The sequence below is a fragment of the Pinus tabuliformis genome, chromosome 8, assembly GCF_031772625.1.
Source record: "Pinus tabuliformis cultivar Carrire ecotype Pingquan chromosome 8, CPIR1, whole genome shotgun sequence".
Classification (NCBI taxonomy): Eukaryota; Viridiplantae; Streptophyta; class Pinopsida; order Pinales; family Pinaceae; genus Pinus; species Pinus tabuliformis.
Genome location: NC_142294.1, coordinates 1,226,445,552 through 1,226,466,000, shown reverse-complemented (window position 1 = coordinate 1,226,466,000; position 20,449 = coordinate 1,226,445,552). Strand labels below are relative to the sequence as shown.

The window sequence follows — 20,449 nt, the reverse complement described above, 5'->3', positions numbered from 1 at the left end:
TCGAGTCTGATTCTTCCTCCTTTAGCTCAAAATCCATCTTCTCAAGTTCCTTTGGTAGGAATTCATGTTTAATAAAATATTTCACCTCTTTAAACACCACATCCCAGTTGTACACAACCTTCCTTGTTTTTGGGTTCCAAATCTTATAACCTTTTAAACCATCCTTATACCTAATAAACATTCACTTTTCAGATTTACTATCCAACTTTGATCTTTTCTCCTTTGGAACATGTACATATGCATCACATCCAAATACCCTCAGATGTGAAAGAGAAGGTTTCTTACTAGTCGATACCTCTTATGGAGTATTATCCTCCAATGCTTATGAAGGTGATCTATTGACCAGGTAACATGTAGTCTCCACGGCCTCTGCCCAGAATTCTTGTCCTAACCCAACACCATTGAGCATGCTACTTGTCCTTTCCATCATTGTATTTTTCATTATTTTTGAAAATCCATTTTTCTCAGGTGTGTATGGAGTGGTCTTCTACCATGCTATACCACACTTCTTATAGAGCTCTTCAAATTCCTTCTTACAAAACTTTCCACTGTTATCTGTTCTTAGCACCTTTATCTTCTTCTCTGTATGGTTTTCCACCAAAGCCTTAAATTCTTTAAACCTATCAAAGACTTCAGATTTATTCCTGAGGGAATATATCCATGTATTCCTTAAAAAGTCATCTATAAATTATACATAGTACACTGACTTTCTCAGTGATGGAATTGAAACAGGTCCAAACACATCACTTTGCACAAGATATAATATATGTTTCTCCCTCTTACCACCAGAGGGGAAAATTACCAGATCCTGCTTCCCATATACACAATTTTCACATAAATCAAAATCCAGAGAGTTATTAGACATACCTTCTAATATACCATTACCATGAAGTATTGAAAGGCCCTTTTCTCCAATATGTCCAAGCCTTTGATGCCATAGCATGGTATTTTCTCCAGAGACCACTAGATTTTATGCTCCATTTCCAGGAACCACAAAATTATTGCACCCTTAAATAATAGTGATACCTTGAATCTTATACAGAGTTCCAATCTGAACTCCCTGCATCAATACCAGTGCTCCCCGAGCCATATTGCAAGTATCTTTCTCGAATACTGTTTTTACACCTGCATCATGCAAATTGCTTACAAAAATTAGATTTCTGGCCAATGCAGGAATATGCAGAACATTCAGAAGTGTTCTAATCCTTCCACCTTGCAACTTTAACTTTAATTTTATGTGACCCATGATTATAGCCTTCTTGTCATCCCCTAAGAAGGCATCACCACCATCATATTTCTCATACTTGTAGAACCACTCTCTATGGGGAGTGAAGTGAAAGGATGCACCTGAGTCAATCAACTATGGCTCATGATCTACATGTGTACTTGGAGAAGAAGACAAGTAAACATCCCCAACTTCATCTAAAGTGGTTTTCTCCTCTGCAAAAGAAGCATCATCAGATCCCCTTCCTTTCTCAGGAGCTTTCAATTTACAGTCCCTTTTGAAGTGCCCTTCCTTTCCTCATTTCCAACACACCTTTACATGTTTTCTTGGAGATTTAGATCTCCCTCTAGATTTAGATATCCCACTCGAGGACTTATTTTTGTCTCTATTTTGGGACCATCCTCGTATAGACAAGGCATCACCATTCTGACCCTCCATATTTTTCCATCTCATCTCCTCTGACAGTAAGGATGAGACTATTTCATCACAATGGAAGGCAATTGTATTGCTACCTATTGCAACAACCAGACTATCCCACGATTCTAGTAGAGGACACAAAAAACTAATGAACTTGTCTTAATATGAAATTTTAATTTCAACAGATAATAACTGTCTCACCATAGTATTAAATTTGTTCAGATGCTCTGTCACCGAGTCTCCTTCTTTCATCTTCAGGTTATACAACTTTTTCCATAGGAACAATTTATTCACCAGAGACTTAGATTGGTACAAAGTCCTAACTTGTCCCACAAAGCCTTCGTCAAAGTTTCCTCTGATACATTCAACAATATTGAATCTAAGACACACAATCGTATTGTGCTCTTTGCCTTCTGATCCAAGTTTTCACAGTCTTCGACTGACATTGATGTTGGTTTAGTACCCAGATCTACCATGATCCACTGATCTTTATCCACTAGCAAATCCTCAATATTGAGTTTCCACAACTCAAAACTTAGACCTTTAAGTTTCTTGATCTATACCTTTCCACTGCTCACCATCTTCTTTCACCACAATAATTGATCTTGTAGATCTCCCACTGAATAGGGTCTACCACAAGCTCGAGAAAAAACCCCTCAGTAGAAAAGGCGTCCCCTTGAAGCCAAAAAAACTCTAATACCAAATGTAGGTTTTAACCCTGTACATAAATTACCTACATGCAAATTCTAAAAAATAGAAAATAAACAATGGTGAGAGCATAAAACATAAAACATATATACATAGAGATTTTCCATGGATCCCAAAACTGGGACTACTAGAATGATTTTTTATTATATTCCTTTCAATGTTACAATACATATATATACATGTTGAAGCATCCATAAACCCCAATCCATTAACCCTGGATTAGAACATAATCATAGTTCCCTTGAATAGATCTACAAAATACCATGGACAAAAAACCATCATGCTCGAAAACATGTGAGAAATCCATGTAAAAAATCATAGGTAGGTCCACCCACCTAATATAGGGTCCAGAAACATTTTCTTTGGGCATTTCCCCCTGCATACTCCCCTGGCAGCACCTGATGCAACGTATAAGGGGGCTCCAATATAACACAACCCAATAACAACAGTATGTAACAAAGGGAGTCTGTAGAACAACAATGGACCATGGGAAAATGTTGATTCTGCGACCAACCTGATTGGTATTTTACTTGTAATTGTATATGCCTCTATTATCAGTTCAGAAATTGTATGAAATAGTATAATAGTGGTGGGAGAAGGTTGGTGGCTCTTGGAAAGTTGGCGCTTTCTAACCTAAGGGGTTAAGTGCCTCCTGTGAGTGGGTTCTCACAAAAAAATTGATATAATTAAGTAGGTTCTTAAATTACATCATAAACAAACAACAAATTGGTGGTTTTTTTTGTCTGGATTTCCATGTGAAAACACTAATGTCAAAATGTGTATGCAACTCATGTGATTTTTTGTATGAACATATGAATGCTTAAACTTGTTTCTTACTGTATTTATGAATAAATTCTCTCATAAGTAATGGAAAATAAGAATAACTGAAAGCATATTCAAGAAAAACATTTGGGAATATCACGATTACTAATTCACCCCCCTACCCCTCTTAGTAATTCCTTATTCCAACAATTGGTATCAAAGACACATTCCTTCAGGAATATTCTAACCATTGGAAGGTAGATCTATAAGGAATTATGTCTAGGAAAGAGAATTAAGAAGCTTCCTCAAGTAGAATACTATTCTTTGATGGGACAAACCATCCCTCTTGGAAAGTAAGGATGGAAGCGTATCATATCATATGTCCCTAGGAGTAGATGTTTGGACTTCATTGTTGGTAGACTACAATGTCCCTGATATTCCTCCCACTGATACAGATGGTAAAAAACTATATGGAAATAATGCTAAAGCCAAGAATGCCATTCTATTTGGACTTAGTCAATCATAACTTGTAAAGGTTATGCACTGTATGTCTACTAAGGAAGTGTGGATAAATCTTAATTAGAATCATATGAAGGAGATGACAAAGTCAAGCAGGAAAAACTTCAAACCTTCAAAATGAGGTTGGAGAGCTTGAGAATGAGTGTAGATGAAATCATAGTAGGATACTTCTTCAGATTTGATGAAGTAACCAATATGATTAGAGGACTTGGTGAAGAGGTCAAGGAAGAGATGATTTTTTAGAAAATATTAGGAGCTCTTCCCATGAGATCTAATTCCAAAGTCTCAACTATTGAAGAAATGGCTAATTTAAAGGATCTCAAGATGGACCAGCTACATTGTACTGTGACAACCTATGAGATGAGAGTAAGAAGAGAGATGTAAGAACCTAAGGAAGCAAAATTCAAAGTATCCAAAAAGTCCAAGGAACACAAAGGTCATCATGGCTACTCCAGTTGTGAATCTGATCTGGAGTTGGCTCAATTAGCTAGGAAGCTAAAGCATGTCTCAGGAAAATATAAAGGAAAGTTTCCCTTTAAATGTTTTGATTGTGGAATATTTCGACATTTTTCGGCCAAATTCCATTACAAATAAAAGGCTAAAAGGGAAGATAATCAAAAGCTTGGAAACAAGTCTCAAAAACACGAGAATAAAATTTTCTATAAGAAAACGAGGTTCTACTCCAAAGAGGATAGCTCAACACGAAAGTCAGACAGTGAAAACTCTTCAAAGGATGATTCAAATAAGTATTTACTTATGGATTTTGGAACAGACTCTAAGAAACAAAGTATTATGGAACCTGAAGAGGAAGAAGAAGAAGAAGAAGGGATAGTGGACCTTAAAGGGGAACTCATCAATGCTCTTGATGAGTTAAAGAAATAAATAAAAAGAATAAGCATTTGAAGGAATAACTACAACAGGTTGAAGAAGTTATGTATAACTCTAATAATGAGGAGTTTTCTTATCAAAAATAAAAATCGGAAGAAGCTAAACAAAAGGAAGAGGTTCTTCAAGACTTTATCCATGAATGGGAAGAGAACTGTTACTGACTTGAAGTAGAGGTTTTCTCTCTAAGAATGGATCTGGGGGTAATAAAGACTAAGAATGATTTAAATGAAATGTTTATAGAAGGAACATGGAAACTAGATCAAATTCTAAATAGACAAGGGCCCTCATGAATCATAATAGGTATGGGATACTCAAAGACATAGGAATTTTCTATGGAGAAGAGAAATTTCAAGTCTGCGGGATTCAAGGTACCACATAGCTATGCAAAGAAGCATCAAGAGATAATCAATGTAGGCAAAAGAGTAGTAGGGAAAAGAGGAGATCATTAATGGAGAATAAATCCATTAGGGGAATTTTGAGGTCTAAAATTGACTTCCTAAGGAAATTCTAAAATAATAGTGGAAATAATAAAATAATATTAGATTACATCATCAAATTTTAGAGGGAAGAAAATAAAAATAAAAATAAAAAAACTATTTTTTCAACTCGTATTTTAAACTTATCTCCTTATGGGTTTACTCAAATTTCAAGTGACAAAACTTGTTGGATGTAGAATTTGATTCCTCATCCAATGAGTACCCATGTTGAATACTTTTGATGGATCCCACTACAGGAAAAATGAGAAATACATGAAAAACATGATTACAATCACGATTTTTTCATGTATTTCTCATTTTTCATGTAGAAGGGTCTATTGAAAGTATGCAACATAGATACTCCTTGGATGAGGAATTAAAATTTTCATCCAACAAGTACTCCTGCTCGAAATTTGAGTAAAAACTTAGGGAGATAAGTTCAAAATACGAGTTGAAAAAGTAGCTTTATTATTTTATTATTTTTTGATCTTTTTACTTTTTTACCCCAAAAATGGTGAATCATCCCCCATGGTTGAAATCATCATCTTGAATCCTATTGGTTCCTATAAAGTTTATTTTGGTTGTACATTTTTCTAAGGAGGCCCATTTTAGACATCAAAATTCCCCTAATGCAATCAACCATACAACCAAGGTACCTTCATGCACAATCTCATAATACTTCCAACAATAGGCATGCCTATTCATTTTATGATCATTGTTATAAGTGTCGTATCTTTGGATACAAAGTTGTTGATTGTAGAAGGATCAAATTTGAAAGAGATGAAAATCCTAGATATAACTAGTACCATAATTTTAGATCTCAAAACTCTTCTCTCAGAGGTCGAAACGTCTTCTCTCCCTTGTTAAGCGAAGTAGGATGCTTCAAATGTAATAATTTTTGGCAGAAAGGAAGTGAGTGCAAAAGAAGGTTTGAATACATATCTAAGTCCCAAAATGTTATACAGTCAGCTATCCAAAATGATAAGGGGAGCTGGAAATGAAATACTAAAAAGATCATGTAGTGTGGACTCACTCTCTCAGCCCATAATCAAGAGAACAAATGGTATGTGGATACTAGTTGTTCCAAGCATATGACTGGGGATAAAAGTAAATTTATGTCACTAAAAGAAAAGGACAGAGGAAACAATGTCACCTTTGCAATTGATGCTCCAGTAAGGATCAAGGGTAAAGGCATAGTCAATCTTCATCAAAAGACAAAAGCACAAAATATGATGTATGTAGAAGGTCTCAAGCACAATCTGCTTAGTGTCAGCCAAATGTGTGATAATGGCTATGATGTGACCTTTCGATCCAAAGAATATGACATCCACAACATAAAGAATGGAAAGATGATGGGAAAACAAATCAAAACCCATAATAATGTATATGTGTTTGATGATTCCAGGGTTAACTTCTATTTAAGAAAAACGAATGAAGCACGGTTGTGGCACAAGAGGCTTGGGCATATGAATTTTGATAGTTTGATAAAAGTTAGCAAGATGGGAGCTATGAGAGGATTACCAAGACTGTGAAGGCCTGATAACTCACTGTGCAAGTCACGTCAACTTTCCAAGCATACTAGGACTCATTTCAAGTCAAAAGAGTTCTCCTCATCTAGACCGTTAGAGCTCATTCACACAGATATTTATGGTATTAATAGAGAAAAACTCCAAAAGGAGAAACATATTTCATGCTTCTTATTGATGGTTTTACCAGGGCCACTTGGATTTTTCTCTTAAAACAAAATTCAAAAGCTTTTAAGAATTTTAAAAAATTTAAATCCCAAGTAGAAAATGAGAAATACTTAAAGATAAATTTTTTAAGATTAGACAGAGGAGGAGAGTACACTTCAAGAGAGTTTGAAGAATTCTGTGAAGAGCACGACATGAGGAGGAAATATTTAGTGGCTAGAACTCCACAGCAAAATGGAGTAGTGGAGAGAAAGAACAAAACAATCTAGGAAATGGCAAGAACAATTTTGGATGAAGCAGACACGTCTCAAATCTTCTAGGGAGAAACAACATAGGCAATAGTATATCTATCAAACATAACTCATCTCTAGCATAATAGTAATAAAACTCCATATGAGTTATGGAAGGGAATACCTGCATTAGTTAAACACCTCAAGGTGTTTGGGATCAAGTGCTTCATTTAAAGGAATGATAAGAATCCTAGAATGTTTGGCTCTCGCATTGACGAGGGAATATTACTCAGGCACTTTGCTTGAAGTAAAGGATATAAGTGTTATAACAGTGGATGAAAATGATTGAGGATTGCATTGATGTGATAGTAGATGAAATAGCATCACAACTTGAGTCCTCTAAAAGAAATATGAACTCAAATAATGAAGAAAATCTAGATATGAGGTCCGCAGATCTAGAAGAAAGAGATTTAGATAGTGAAGGTGAGGAAGCAGGCACAAATCCAAGGCCAAAGACACCTTCCTGGTATGTACAGAAATAACATCCAGATATTTAGATATGTGGAGATCAAATACATGGTGTTCAAATTAGGAGGAAACTTGTTGATAGTATAATTTATGCAAGTTTGGCTTTGTTATCACAAATTGAACCCAAGAATCTCATCCAAGCATGTGAGGATAAGTTTTGGGTGAAAGGTATCAATGAAGAACTTGACCAAATTGAAAAGAATGACACTTTGGAGCTTGTTCCAAGGCCTAAAGAGAAAAATGTTAACGGGACCAAATTTGTTTTCAAAACAAGATGAATGAGTAGGGTAAATTAATCAGGAACAAAGCTCGATTGGTCTGCAAAGGGTATGCCCAAATAGAAGGGGTAGATTTTGAGGAAAACTTTGCACCAGTAGCATGAATGGAAGCTATCAGAATATTTCTTGCTCTTTCTTGCCATAAAAACATCAAGTTATATCAAATGGATTTTAATTCTACATTTCTCAATGGATATCTAGAAGACGAAGTTTACATTGAGCATCCAAAACTATTTATACTCACCACAAATGAAGGGTTCATATGAAAATTGAAAAAGACTCTATATGGAATAGAAAGGGCTCCAGTAGATTGGTACGAAAGGATGGATAAATACCTTCAAAAACAAGGCTTTAAGAAAGGTACAGCTGACAATAATTTATAAATAAATTCTGAAGGCGACCACCTACTAATTGTAGTAGTGTATGTGGATGATATAATCTTTAGTAGTGAAATGGAACAATTGGGGCATTAATTCACAAAATGTATGTAGATAGAGTGTGAAATATCCATGATTAGAGAGATGTCCTTATTTCTGTGTTGGAAAATCTCTCAGTCTCCACAAGGAGTGTTTATATCCCAATCCAAATATCTCAAGGAAAATCTGAAGAAGTTTGGGCTAGAAGATTGTAAGGCAATGAGAAAACCTATGACTACAAACTGCAAATTGTGCAAATATGATGAGACACCACTGGTAAATTAGATTGAATACAGATCCATGATAGGAATGTTGCTGTATCTTACATCTTAAAGGCCATACATCATGCAAGATGTGGGTCTTGTGGCCATACTTTAGGCCTTCCCAAGTGAAATCCATGTTGTTGTTGTCAAAAGGATTTTCAAATATCTTCAAGGAACAACAGAATATGGACTGTGGTATTCTAAGAGAAAATAATTTAAGTTGAAGGCCTACATTGATGATGATTGGGTTGGCATTCTTGATGACAGGAAAATCACCTCTAGTGCAACTTTCTTCTTGGGGAAATGCTTGGTGTCATGGGTCAGTAAGAAACAAGCCTCTATTTATTTATCGATTGTTGATGCAGAGTATATTATTGTTGCTACTTGTTGCACAAAGATTCTATGGATGAAGCAAACTTTAAAATGTATTCAGGTAGAGTTCATTTATCCTATTCCAATTATGTGTGATAATACAAGTGCCATTAGAATCTCCAAAAATACAGTCATACATTCAAAGACTAAACATATTCCTATCAAATTCCAATTCTTAAGGGAACAAGTTACAACAAATTTTGTCAGACTTGAATACATGGCCACTAAATATCAAATTGTAGATATATTTACTAAGCCACTGGCAAGAGAACCCTTTGAATATCTCAGGAAACATATAGGAGTTGTGACTCCTCCTTCTAAATGAATACACTTTGGTAGGTGTTGGCAACTACTCTGCATGTGGGATCAATGGAAGAGTAGGCTGAAGTGGTTTAGGGGGAGTACTCAAGAAGTATTATTTGCCATTGATTCAAAAAGGGGAGAATATTACTTAGGCATCAAAGAAGACCATGTCTAGCCTGATGGGAAGCTTAATCGGAGAAGACCACGCCTAGGTCTAGGGGGAGCTTATAGTGTTGTCATCAATGCCAAAGGGAGATATTGTTAGACAATTAGCAGTATTTGGATGGCTAGTGGTTGTGATAGTGTTGGCATTGATGTTAACCGAGATCAGCATCGTGATTGGGAGTCTAGGAGGAATCCCATGGTAGCTGCAGGCTTCTCGTAGAGAATCATCATAATAGCAGGCTTGTTGAAAATCCATAAAATGATGACTACTATGGTGATTGGTAGTCTAGGCTCAGGAGGAATACTATGATAGCTGCAGGCTTCATGTAGAGAATCATCATAGTAGAAAGCTTGTTGGAGAAGACATAAAATTATGACTATGATGGTTGGGAGTGCATGCTTCTAGGCACAAGAAGAAGATTCAAGGAGAAAATAATCATAGAGAGTTTGTAACCATTTTATAGGTAGAATATGGGCTCAAAGTCTACATCGGACCCTCTCGATTGGAAATTACTCTACAATATCTTTCCAATGGTGTGTGGAAGTCTAAAAATTTACTCCTAGATCAAAAGTTATGGTCTGCAAAAGTTTAGGGACTTGAAGTCCTAAGTAGGATGAAATATTAGAGTTCAACACATCAGAGCAGGCTATATCAGAGGTCAGCAGAGAGGAAGGATGAACATTGGAGGTCAGAGCACATCAAGACTCGATATTGGAACCCTGGAGCATAGCGTCATGGGAGCATCTGAATATTGGAGATCGGAGAATATCAAGACCTTCATTTCTGTCATATCGGGATATCGGAGGCTGGAGCCCATTGAAATATCAGAGGTCATTGGCATATTGGAGGTCAGAGCATATCGGAATATCATAACTTCTTAACATCTGTATTTTGATAATTTATGATATTCACTATTGCCGATATTTTTAAAGCATTGGGGCATGCTAAGCAGAATTAACAAAGGACCTTGTTGCAAAAATAAGGCTAATCCGGACTCTTTTTCTCTCCTCTAGTAGGACACATGGAGGCATGTCATTATCTCTGAGAAGCTGAACTAGAAAGCGATGTCAGCATGACATGACAGTACAGTGAACACGTGGCTTCCTATTTTCTCACTTTCAGTGGCCCAATGGGGAAAATCAGAGTGACATGTGTCACCTCTCAGGATTCACCATGTGTAGAAGTGACGTCATCATATTGGAGATTAGTATATCAAAGGATTAGGACATTGTAACTCCTGTGAAAATGTCATTTGAAAAATTGTGATCAAGAGAGGCTCTGATATTACCTAACACATGGTCGTATGGAGCTCAAAAGAACCAAGGGATAAATAGAGTGAGCTAAGATGCAATTGGAACTTTTCATAAGTTACAATACAAACATGCTTTGATATAACGTCAAATTGATAGTGACAAGCCTGGTCCTATGAGAGGTAAAAGGATCAGGGAGCTAAGCGCCAAGGGGGATTAGGGAGCTAAGCACCAAGGGGGCTAAGTATATCGGGGTTGTGAAATATCATAACATTTAATTTGCTTAAGTTACGATATGATGGGGCTCCGATGAAATTGTGCAATGAGTTTAATGGATGAATGACTCATCAGTTGAAGATTAAATACAAATTAGTGGATTTTGTTGGTTCTGTAGAAGGAATTGAGACATGGTAATGAGGACAATATTTCATAGGGAAGAACTAACTAAATTGAGAAAGAATTTGGATGATTCACGTGCATGAATGGTAGATTTGAATTAGGAATAGAGTAGCCATTCCTGAGTGTTGTCAAGCTTTGTGGAGAAATAAATAAGCATGGGAGTCATGATAGAATGTGCAGGTTGCTCGAGATTAAATTCCCATTATGGAGGATTACATAGTGAGCTAGTGAAGAAATCAAAAGCCCATTTCTATGTTTAATTTTGTGACAGAGTTCAACTAGTAGATGCAACACCAAGAGGGGGAACCATACTGAGGTACACTCAGAAAGTATGGACAAAGGAAGGAGAGATAACATTTTATAGAGTGCATCAGAGGATCAAAACCATCAATATCCATCAAGAAAGGGGGGAGAAGAGCATATTGTTGAAGGGATGAGGAGTGAGAGTTGTGTGACTAGAAAGAGGACTAAGAAATGAGTGTAAAGTGATTGTTGTAAGAAGAACAACAAGAGGAGAGCTGAAGAAAATGCAACAGAGAGCTTGTGTGGGAGAAGGCAGAGTGTTGAGGATATGTTGCTCTGAGCAATGGGAATACAACAAATGTGTGTAACAAAGGGATTTTGTGGAACAATAATGGATCATGGGAAGAAGTTTTTTTCTACAATGAATCTGATTGGGATTTTACTTGTAATTGTATATGCCTATATTTTAAGTTTGAGAATTGTATGAAATAGTAGAACAGTGGCAAAAGCAGGTTGGTGCCTGCATTCAGATGAGGTTGGTGCCTCTTGGAAAGTTGGCGATTTCTAACCTAAGGGGCTTGGTCCCTCCTATGAGTGGGTGCTCACAAAAAAATTGATGTAATTAAGTAGGTGCTTAAATTATATCATAAAAAAACAACAAATTGGTGTCTTTTTCCCTCTGGGTTTCCATGTGAAAACACCAGTGTCAAAATGTGTATGTTGCTCATGTCATTGGTTGTATGAACATATGAATGATTAAACTTGTTGTTTAATTTCTTTATGAATAAATTTTCTCATAAGTGACAGAAAATAAAAAGGACTAAAATCATATTTAGGAAAAATATTTAAGAATCTAACTATAAATGGTCCACCCCCCCCCCCCCCCCCCCAGTAATTCCTTATTCCAACAATATGTTACGAAGTGGTATCATAGCATCGAGGTTAAATACTTGAAATTGATGGGTTCCATCATGGGAAAAATAATGCAAGGTTCATTCCAAACCCTTGAGAATAGGTTGGTACTCTGATACAGAGTAACCATAACAAAGGGGTTTCATAGTGAATTTTAGAAAATGGATAATGAAAATGTTTAGGTGTTAAAAGTCATTGTGTGATTGATTGATTGAATGTATGATTGATATGATTGCCTTGTGATTTAATTATGTATCATAGTACTATTGATTGATATAATTTTAATGTTATCGATGTGCTAACATGCAATGTATTGTTGAACTACCCTTTCACTAGTATATTCCATCAACAAGCCAGGGTGCTTATAGCTACTATGTATTTGTACTTTATTTAAATCTAAAAATTATGTGTGTGATAGAACATAATAAATAAGACGCTGAGGATTAAATAGATGAGTATAGGAATGGTGCAATATATCTTTAACTAATCACAACATGGAAATGAAGAATCAAGGATATTTGAAGAATGTTTAGTGGGGAAGCGGTGAGAAGCAACCTCTCCTAACTAGATGTAGACCTTGAGTAGCCTGAAGGCTAAGATAAGAATCTATAAGGTAGATAATGAAAATTTGGTAAAGGCTTAGGAAAGGAAAGCTAAGGTAAATACATTCATAGTGCAAAGCCTTTCTGAATTACAGAGATAGAGGCAATATGAGTTGGGGGCTAGTCATAGAGGCAGGATCGCCTTTTAGAACTAGAATATAGAAGTAATGGGGTAGACGGTAGTATGTCCAAGAAGAGTTATAGATGAGAAATTGAAGAAAAAATGTGAAGGAATGAACCCTCGAGTACTCTAAAGATAATAAACAATAGTTATGAGTATCACCCGGGTAGACATTCTAGTTCCACCACCTGGAGGCATCATCATCATCATCATCATCATTGAAAGAGAAAAAATGATTATATGCAATGGGGATTTAAGAAGGCCAAACCACCCACATTTTATGGATAAATGAAGAAATATGAAGATGAAGAAGCCTAGTTACTAAGATTGAAGAAATTATTTAGAATCCACAACTATTCTGAGAACATGAAAGTGAAGGTATCCACCTACAGTTTGAAGGGAAAAGCAAATATCTAGTGGGAAGACTCAAAAAAAATGAAGGGAAGAAGAGAATAGGAGATTCCTTGGTGGGAGTTCAAGGGTTATTTCAAGAACAAGTATCTAGCTGGAGATACTTCAATAGCAAGTGGAAGGAATTCTATAATCTTAAATTGGTCCATATTACAAATGATGAATATACCACCAAATTTCTAGAGCTATTAAGGTATGTTACTTACTTTAAGGAATAAAAGGAAAAGATTAAAAGGTATGCTAGTGGAATTGCATAATCCTTCAAGGATATAATTGAATTTGATGAGCCGAAGACACAAGAGGATGAAATTTAAAAATTGAAGAATTGCTATGAGAAATTTAGGAACATGTCCGAGTATAAGGCAATGCCAAATTTAAAGGAAAATGGCAACAACAAGCTAAAGGAGAAAGTGTGATGCACATTAACTAAGAAAATCAACAAAGGTACAATTCTACTAGCAGAGGGCATTTTAACCAAGATAAATTCAAAGGTTATGTGAAGGTTCCATACAAGTGTTGGACTTGTGGAGTAAATCACTTAAGGAAGGATTACCCATAACACAAGTACGTTAGTCTAAGACTGTACAATGCAGAGGAGGCATAAACAATCAAGGATGTAGCTCAAAATATAACCATATTTTATGAAACAATGGATAATTTCCAAGTTGATCATCAGGTTGCAGTTGTAGAGATGGAAGGTATGCTCCATGACCAAAGAATTTCTATTTTGATTCATCCCAGCTCAAATTGTAGTTACACCAATCCCACTATTGTTGATAAATGTCCATTAAATGAGGAAGTACACGATGATTCTTGGCTATTTCAATTGGACACGAGGATGAAAGGAAGAGTTAAGCATTGGATAAATTATTTCCCCATCAAATTATATGGAATTCCCACTATGGTAGACCTCAAAGTGTTACCACTAGGAGCATATAACATGTTGTTGGGAATGGATTGGTTGTACGGGCACCACGCCAAGGTAGATTATTTTGAAAATGCGATCAAATGATTAAATGAGAATGGGGAAAGAATTTTATTGTAGGGAAGGCTAAAGCCCACTTCGATGAGGTTGAATACAACCATGCATGCGAAACACAATTGCTGAAAAGGATGCCATCTATTTGTTGTGCAAATTTCCAGCAATGAAAAATCCACCATCAATGTTGAGGAAGAGGAAAGTGAGGTCCTAAATATATATCATGTTTTTCAACAGTATGAAGATGTATTCCTTGAAGAGACTCATGGATTACCTCCTCACAAAGAGGTATATTTCTCTATTGAGTTGATGCTTGGAGTAGTACTAGCATCCAAGGCACCATATAGGATGAGTACTCCTGGGTTAGGTGAATTAAAATTAAAGCTTAAAGAGATTCTTGATAAGGTCTATATAAGGCAAAGTGTGTCCCCATGGGGAGAACCATTTCTATTTGTAAATAACAAGGATGGAAAAGTCAATTTGTCCATTCATTGTCAACAACTAAATAAAGTAACCATCAAGAATAGATATCCATTTCCACAGATAGATGATTTATTTGACCATCTAAGAGGAGAAACAACCTTCTCCAAGATTGATTTAAGGTAATTTTATAATTAGGTTCATATAAAGGATGGGGACATCCATAAAACAATCTTGAAACAAGGTATGGGCATTATGAATTCGTGGTAGTACCCTTTGGACTTATTGACGCACCTACAATATTTATGTGCCTTATGAACAATATACTACACCCTTATTTGGATAAGTTTGTCATAGTCTTCACGGAAAAAAAAATTGGTATATTCAAAGACCAAGGAGGAGCATGAAGAGAATTTGGTAGTAGTATTACAATTTCTAAGAGAGCATGAGATTTATTAAAAGTTCAGTAAATGCAATTTCTTTTCATCACAAATTCATTACTTGGGACACATTTTCTCAAGGGAGGGAGTAATAGCTGACCTAGAGAAGGTTAAGGCTATCATGGAATGACCAACACCTCAAAATGTGGTTGAATTTATATCCTTCATGGGATTGATAGGCCATTACATGAGATTTATTAAGAATTTCTCCAAGATTGGTTTTCCAAGTATTGCTATGCAAAATAAAGGGAAGAGTTTTGAATTGATGTGTGATTGCACAACAAGATTTGATCAATTTAAACAACCACGACCAAATCACAAATATTAAGAATAACATATCTTGAAAAGTATTTCAATGTATGCACAGATGCCTGTAAGGAGGGACTTGGTGGAGTCTTGATGTATGAATGTCAAATGGTATGCTATGAGTCTCAAAAGTTAAATTAGCATGAATAGAATTATGCAACTCATGATTAGGAATTGGCTAACATTATCCATGCGATGAAGATGTGGAGACACTACCTTCTTGGTAGAAAATTTACCTTAATAACTGATCATGGAGGGCTAAAGTATTTATTTGCACAACCCAAGTTAAATTCAAGAAAATCTAGTTGGTGAGCCATGCTCATCAAATTTGACTTTCAAATAAAATACATAAAAGGAAAGGAGAAAAGAGTAATTGAACCAATCAATAGGAGGGTGCAATCAAACTATTTAGTAGCCATAATTTCCTATGGGACTGATCTTGAAGAAAATATCAAAAGCATTGGGCAGTAAGATGAAAAGTATCAACAATTAAAAGAGAAGCTACTGCAAATACTTCAAGGGAGTGAAAAAAATCACAATTAACTTAAATAAAGAGGATTTATTAAATTTAAAAATAGAATTTATATACTGAATAACAATGACTTGAATAGACTTATATTAAATGAGTTTCATGCTAAACCATATTTCCTACACCCGAGATATCAAAATACTCTTATGTACATAAAAAAGTTTTATTATTGGCCTAATTTGAAAAGGGAAGTAGTTGATTTTATTGCTAAATTCTTGAAGTGCCAGCAAGTCAAGGTTTAATGCAAACACCCAATAGGTTTATTGCAATCCATTCACATTCTAGAATGGAAGTGGGAAGTGATCTCCATGAATTTCATCACTGGTTTTCCAATAACCTCCAAACAACATGATGAAATTATGGTGGTCATTAACAAGTTGAGAAAAGTGGCTCATTTTGTGGTGATCAAATCCACCAACTCAGTTAGTGGAGTAGCTCAAATATTCATAAAGCAGATTGTGAGGTTACATGGAGTTCCCAAGAAAATAATTTTGGATAGTTGGTGGGCTGGCTCAAATATTCATAAAGCAGATTGTGAGGTTGCATGGAGTTCCCAAGAAAATAATTTTAGATAGAGATGTCATGTTCACTTCAATGTTTGGAAGGAAGTATTTGTAGGCTTGGCGACAAAATTAGCCTTCAGTACAACTTATCATTCATAGAGGGATGATAAAGCAGAGAGGACAAATAGAATCCTCGAAGACATTTTGAGGATGTATGTGATGCACCAACCAAAGAACTGGGAAGAGTATATTACACTTGTAGAGTTTTCATACAACAATGGGTACAAATAATCTATAAGTATGATCCCGTTTGAGGCACTTCATGGAAGGAGTTGCTATACTCCTATCAGTTGGAGTGATACAGTGAACATGGTCCTTATTGGGCCTGGTATGTTGGAATAGATGGAGCAACAAATGTGGGTCATCATCAAGAATCTAAACATGCACATGATAAGCAGAAATGCTATGCAGGTCAACATAGGGTGCATAAGGAGTTCCAAGTTGGGGAACATTTGTACTTGAGAGTTAAGCCCAAGAAACTTTCCTTGAGATTTGGGTCATATGCCAAGCTAGCACCATGGTTTTGTAGGTAATTTGAAGTGCTCGAGAGAATAGGTCCAGTGGCATATAGAATAGCTTTATGCCCATGAATTAGAGTGCATGATATTTTCCACGTTTCATTCCTTAAAAGATATGTGCAAGATGTTAATCATGTGATTAATTGGTTTGTGTTAGAAGTCAAATGAGAGGGAGAGTTCTAATTAGAACCTTTATCCATCCTAGATCGGAGGGAGTTCACACACCAAAATTGAGTAATATAGCAAGTCAAAGTGTAGTGGAGGCACTTTAGGCTCGAGGAATCCAGAAGGAAAATGGCTAATCTGATTTAGGAAACACATCCTCTCTTATTTGCTGAGTGAGTAAAATGTAAATATAATATAAATGTTGTACATAAATGTGTATATAAAACTCCATAATCGACAATGCTTAATTTAAAGCATGATTTATTATATATGGCTATTGAATTCCAAGGATGGTGTTCCCCTCAAGGGGTAGCGACTGTGATATCCCCCAGTTAATATTTATCTCTTGTAAATAATTGTAATTACTATAAAATGGTTGAGAGAGGGACATAGATTAGATTGCTTAAGGTAGGAGATTACTTCATGGAATAGTTTTTTTAAATATCATCCATGAGTTTCCGGAGAATATTAAATGAGTTTATTGTGCATTAAATATAACTGAATAAATAAGGACAGGTCCAGTTGTCCTTTATCTCCAACCACAAGAAAGGAAGAGGACAAACATTAAAGGAAGCATAGGCTATGTTGTCGAAGGAACTTGACTATTATGCAATTGTGGAAAGGATAGGTAGCTAGTGTGTTGGAAAAGCAAGGAGGAATGGGATACCAAAGGCCATTCATACAAGTGCTCACCAACACATGCATAGAGGAAGCAAAGAGAAATAGAGAGGAAGCGCTCCAAGAGTGCAGAGAAAATATGGAAGAGAATAAAAAGGAAACATTGTGTAAGAAAAAAAAAGTTCCTCCAAGGGTGGAGGTGAGAATGCCAAATATGCAATGATTATAAATTGTTGTTGCTAAGCTCTAGAGAGATTAAAATGAGGTGAACAACCTTCATAGAGGCTTTTTGGGTAAAAGTATCACAAAGAGCAGTGCCTTGTGAGTAAGGCTAAAGAATGCAATGGAAGGTTGTGGATTGATGAACACACTAGATTTGGAAGTGATGTGAATGGAAAGTGGCATCTACCCATGGTATTCATCCACCCATCGTATTTATCCACCCATGGAATTTACGTATGGTATAGTAACTAAAAAATGATATAAGTAACAAGTCACATTATGTAAAAGGACAAATTTTCCACAATGATGTAGATTTTACAATTATTCTCTATTTTAATAAAAAAAAATTATGTGTGGTTTTGTTTATTGTGTGTTCTCCTCTTTTTTTGGCATGTCAATTTTTCAGATCATGGGGGTCTCCTCCAAGATCTGGATCATTGGTATCAAAGAAGATTGTGAATCCATAGCAATGAATGTTTTTTTTTAATAGTGTCCAAGGTTGGAGTCAGCATAAGATAGAAAATGTTGAATATTCAGTGTGCATAGATAGTCAACGGTGGAAACTCGTTTATCATTTACCCATAAATTTTCTTAAAACTGGGGAAAGAAAAGGAAGAGATCACATGATGGTCAACAAGTAGCTGGGGGAGCTCAAAAGGAGGTAGCACCAACTAATGTTGATGATAAGAGTGTTAAGAAAGAGATGAATGTAAAGGAGAAGGAACCTAAGGGCGCAATTGCTGCTCCAATATCCAAGGTTGATCAAAATAAGAAGAAAAACAAGGCCATGAAGAAAATAATGAAGATGGTAGTGGAAAGGATATGTTTTCTAGCTTGATATTTATGTGTAAGTCTCAAACTAAGCAGGAGTGGTTTCTGATATAGAGTGTTTGGCTTGCCACTAGCCAAAAAGGAGCTTGTAGAAAATGTTAAGTCTAGAATGATTCTCTTATTGTATGATTTTGATCTTAGACTGATGTATGGTATCTACAAGCAAGTTTCTTCTAGATCAATGAATTCAAAACTAGATGGTGTCAGGAGTTCTAAAAGGCCATTCCAAGCTCAGGTGTGGTTTTTTATTCAAAGGGATTTCCTGTTGCTTTTTGAAGACATATTGAAGAAAGAAATTAAAGATAAATATGATGGGAAGAATAAGTTTAGGTTTGAACTCAATCCTCAACAAGTGAAAAATCTTACAGAGCTCTTCCTACCTATACCACAATAATTATCTCTCTGAAATTCCCGGCATTCCTATATAGGATCCTCCTCTTCAACCTACAGTTCAAGTTGACCTTCATCGTACTAGGGAGCTTCAATTTAGGGAGGAGATGTGAGAGCAAAAGGACTATTAATCAAATTTAAAGACAACACTAGAATGTATGGAAATTATGATAATCACACTAGAATAACAATCAAAGCTACATGCTCACAAAGGGTTGGAGTCATTTTGTCAAAGAGAAGAAACTGGATGTAGTGGAGATTATATATTTTCACAGAGAAACCCACCAAGATTCAAATACACAACATCTCTTCATAATTTTCAGGTGTAAGCCTTGCAGTACAGCACAACCTTCACAACTTCCAGGCTCTATCATACGCCCTCTTCATTTGAGAAACCCTTTCTCATTCCCATATGTTGACACTAATTATATTGCAGAATACCATTGCCAACAACTTGTCACTTCTTGTAAGGTCTTGTAGTGGACATGGCTCTCCTGGCCATCAAATAATGTAATTGGAGACCCCAAGGCTCTTAAAATAAGGACTCTTCTTACGAATGTTAAGCCTGTGGATTTGATCATAGCTAGCTCGTAATTCATTGTGACTGGTGACAAGGCAAGAAAAAGAAATGATATTTATAATTGAGTTATCTCCTTCTCCAACCATAGGTTACCAGATACTACGATGTGTGGGAATTATACGATGGACATCAAGAGTTGGTTGAGAGTGCTTCCTTTATGTGCCATGTAGTTGAAAGCTCCTGGAAGCCCTCCTGATGACGTATCTGCTACTGCGATTTTCGACCACTCCACCTCCACCGGTGCCTCCACTTCTAATTAAGTAGTGAGACTGTTTAGCATCAATTTAGAATGTGGGAACATGCAGACTTGAATTCTAGATAAAACTTTATGCCATCCATACTTTCAACCTTGTAAGGGACTATTGAGGATTGCAAAATAAATTCAATAAAGGTTTCATGGAAATTGTGAGTTTGGATTTGTATGTGTTGATGAATTAGAACCTAGCTTGTCATGATCTAGGGGTGTGGCACTGGAACAGTTACAGGGGCTACCTTTAAAAGGAAGTTAAGAGTATAAAGCTTCTTATTTCAATCTTCATAAGTCCAACGAGGATGTTGAAAGGATGATAGTAGAAGATGTTGTGAAGGGATAACTGACAGAAGTAGTTCTACTAGTCATATGAAATTAACTGTAAGTTTCTCGACCTGATCATGAGAGGGGTACTATCCAAGTCGTCAATCTCTTATATAGATGAGTTGAGATAGAAA

General features: G+C 36.0%; 1 pseudogene; it reads left to right on the top strand.

The window, feature by feature from the left end:
• Positions 1–9,916: 9,916 nt before the first annotated feature.
• On the top strand, positions 9,917–19,274 carry LOC149239811 (uncharacterized; annotated as a pseudogene).
• The last annotated feature ends 1,175 nt before the right edge of the window (positions 19,275–20,449 follow it).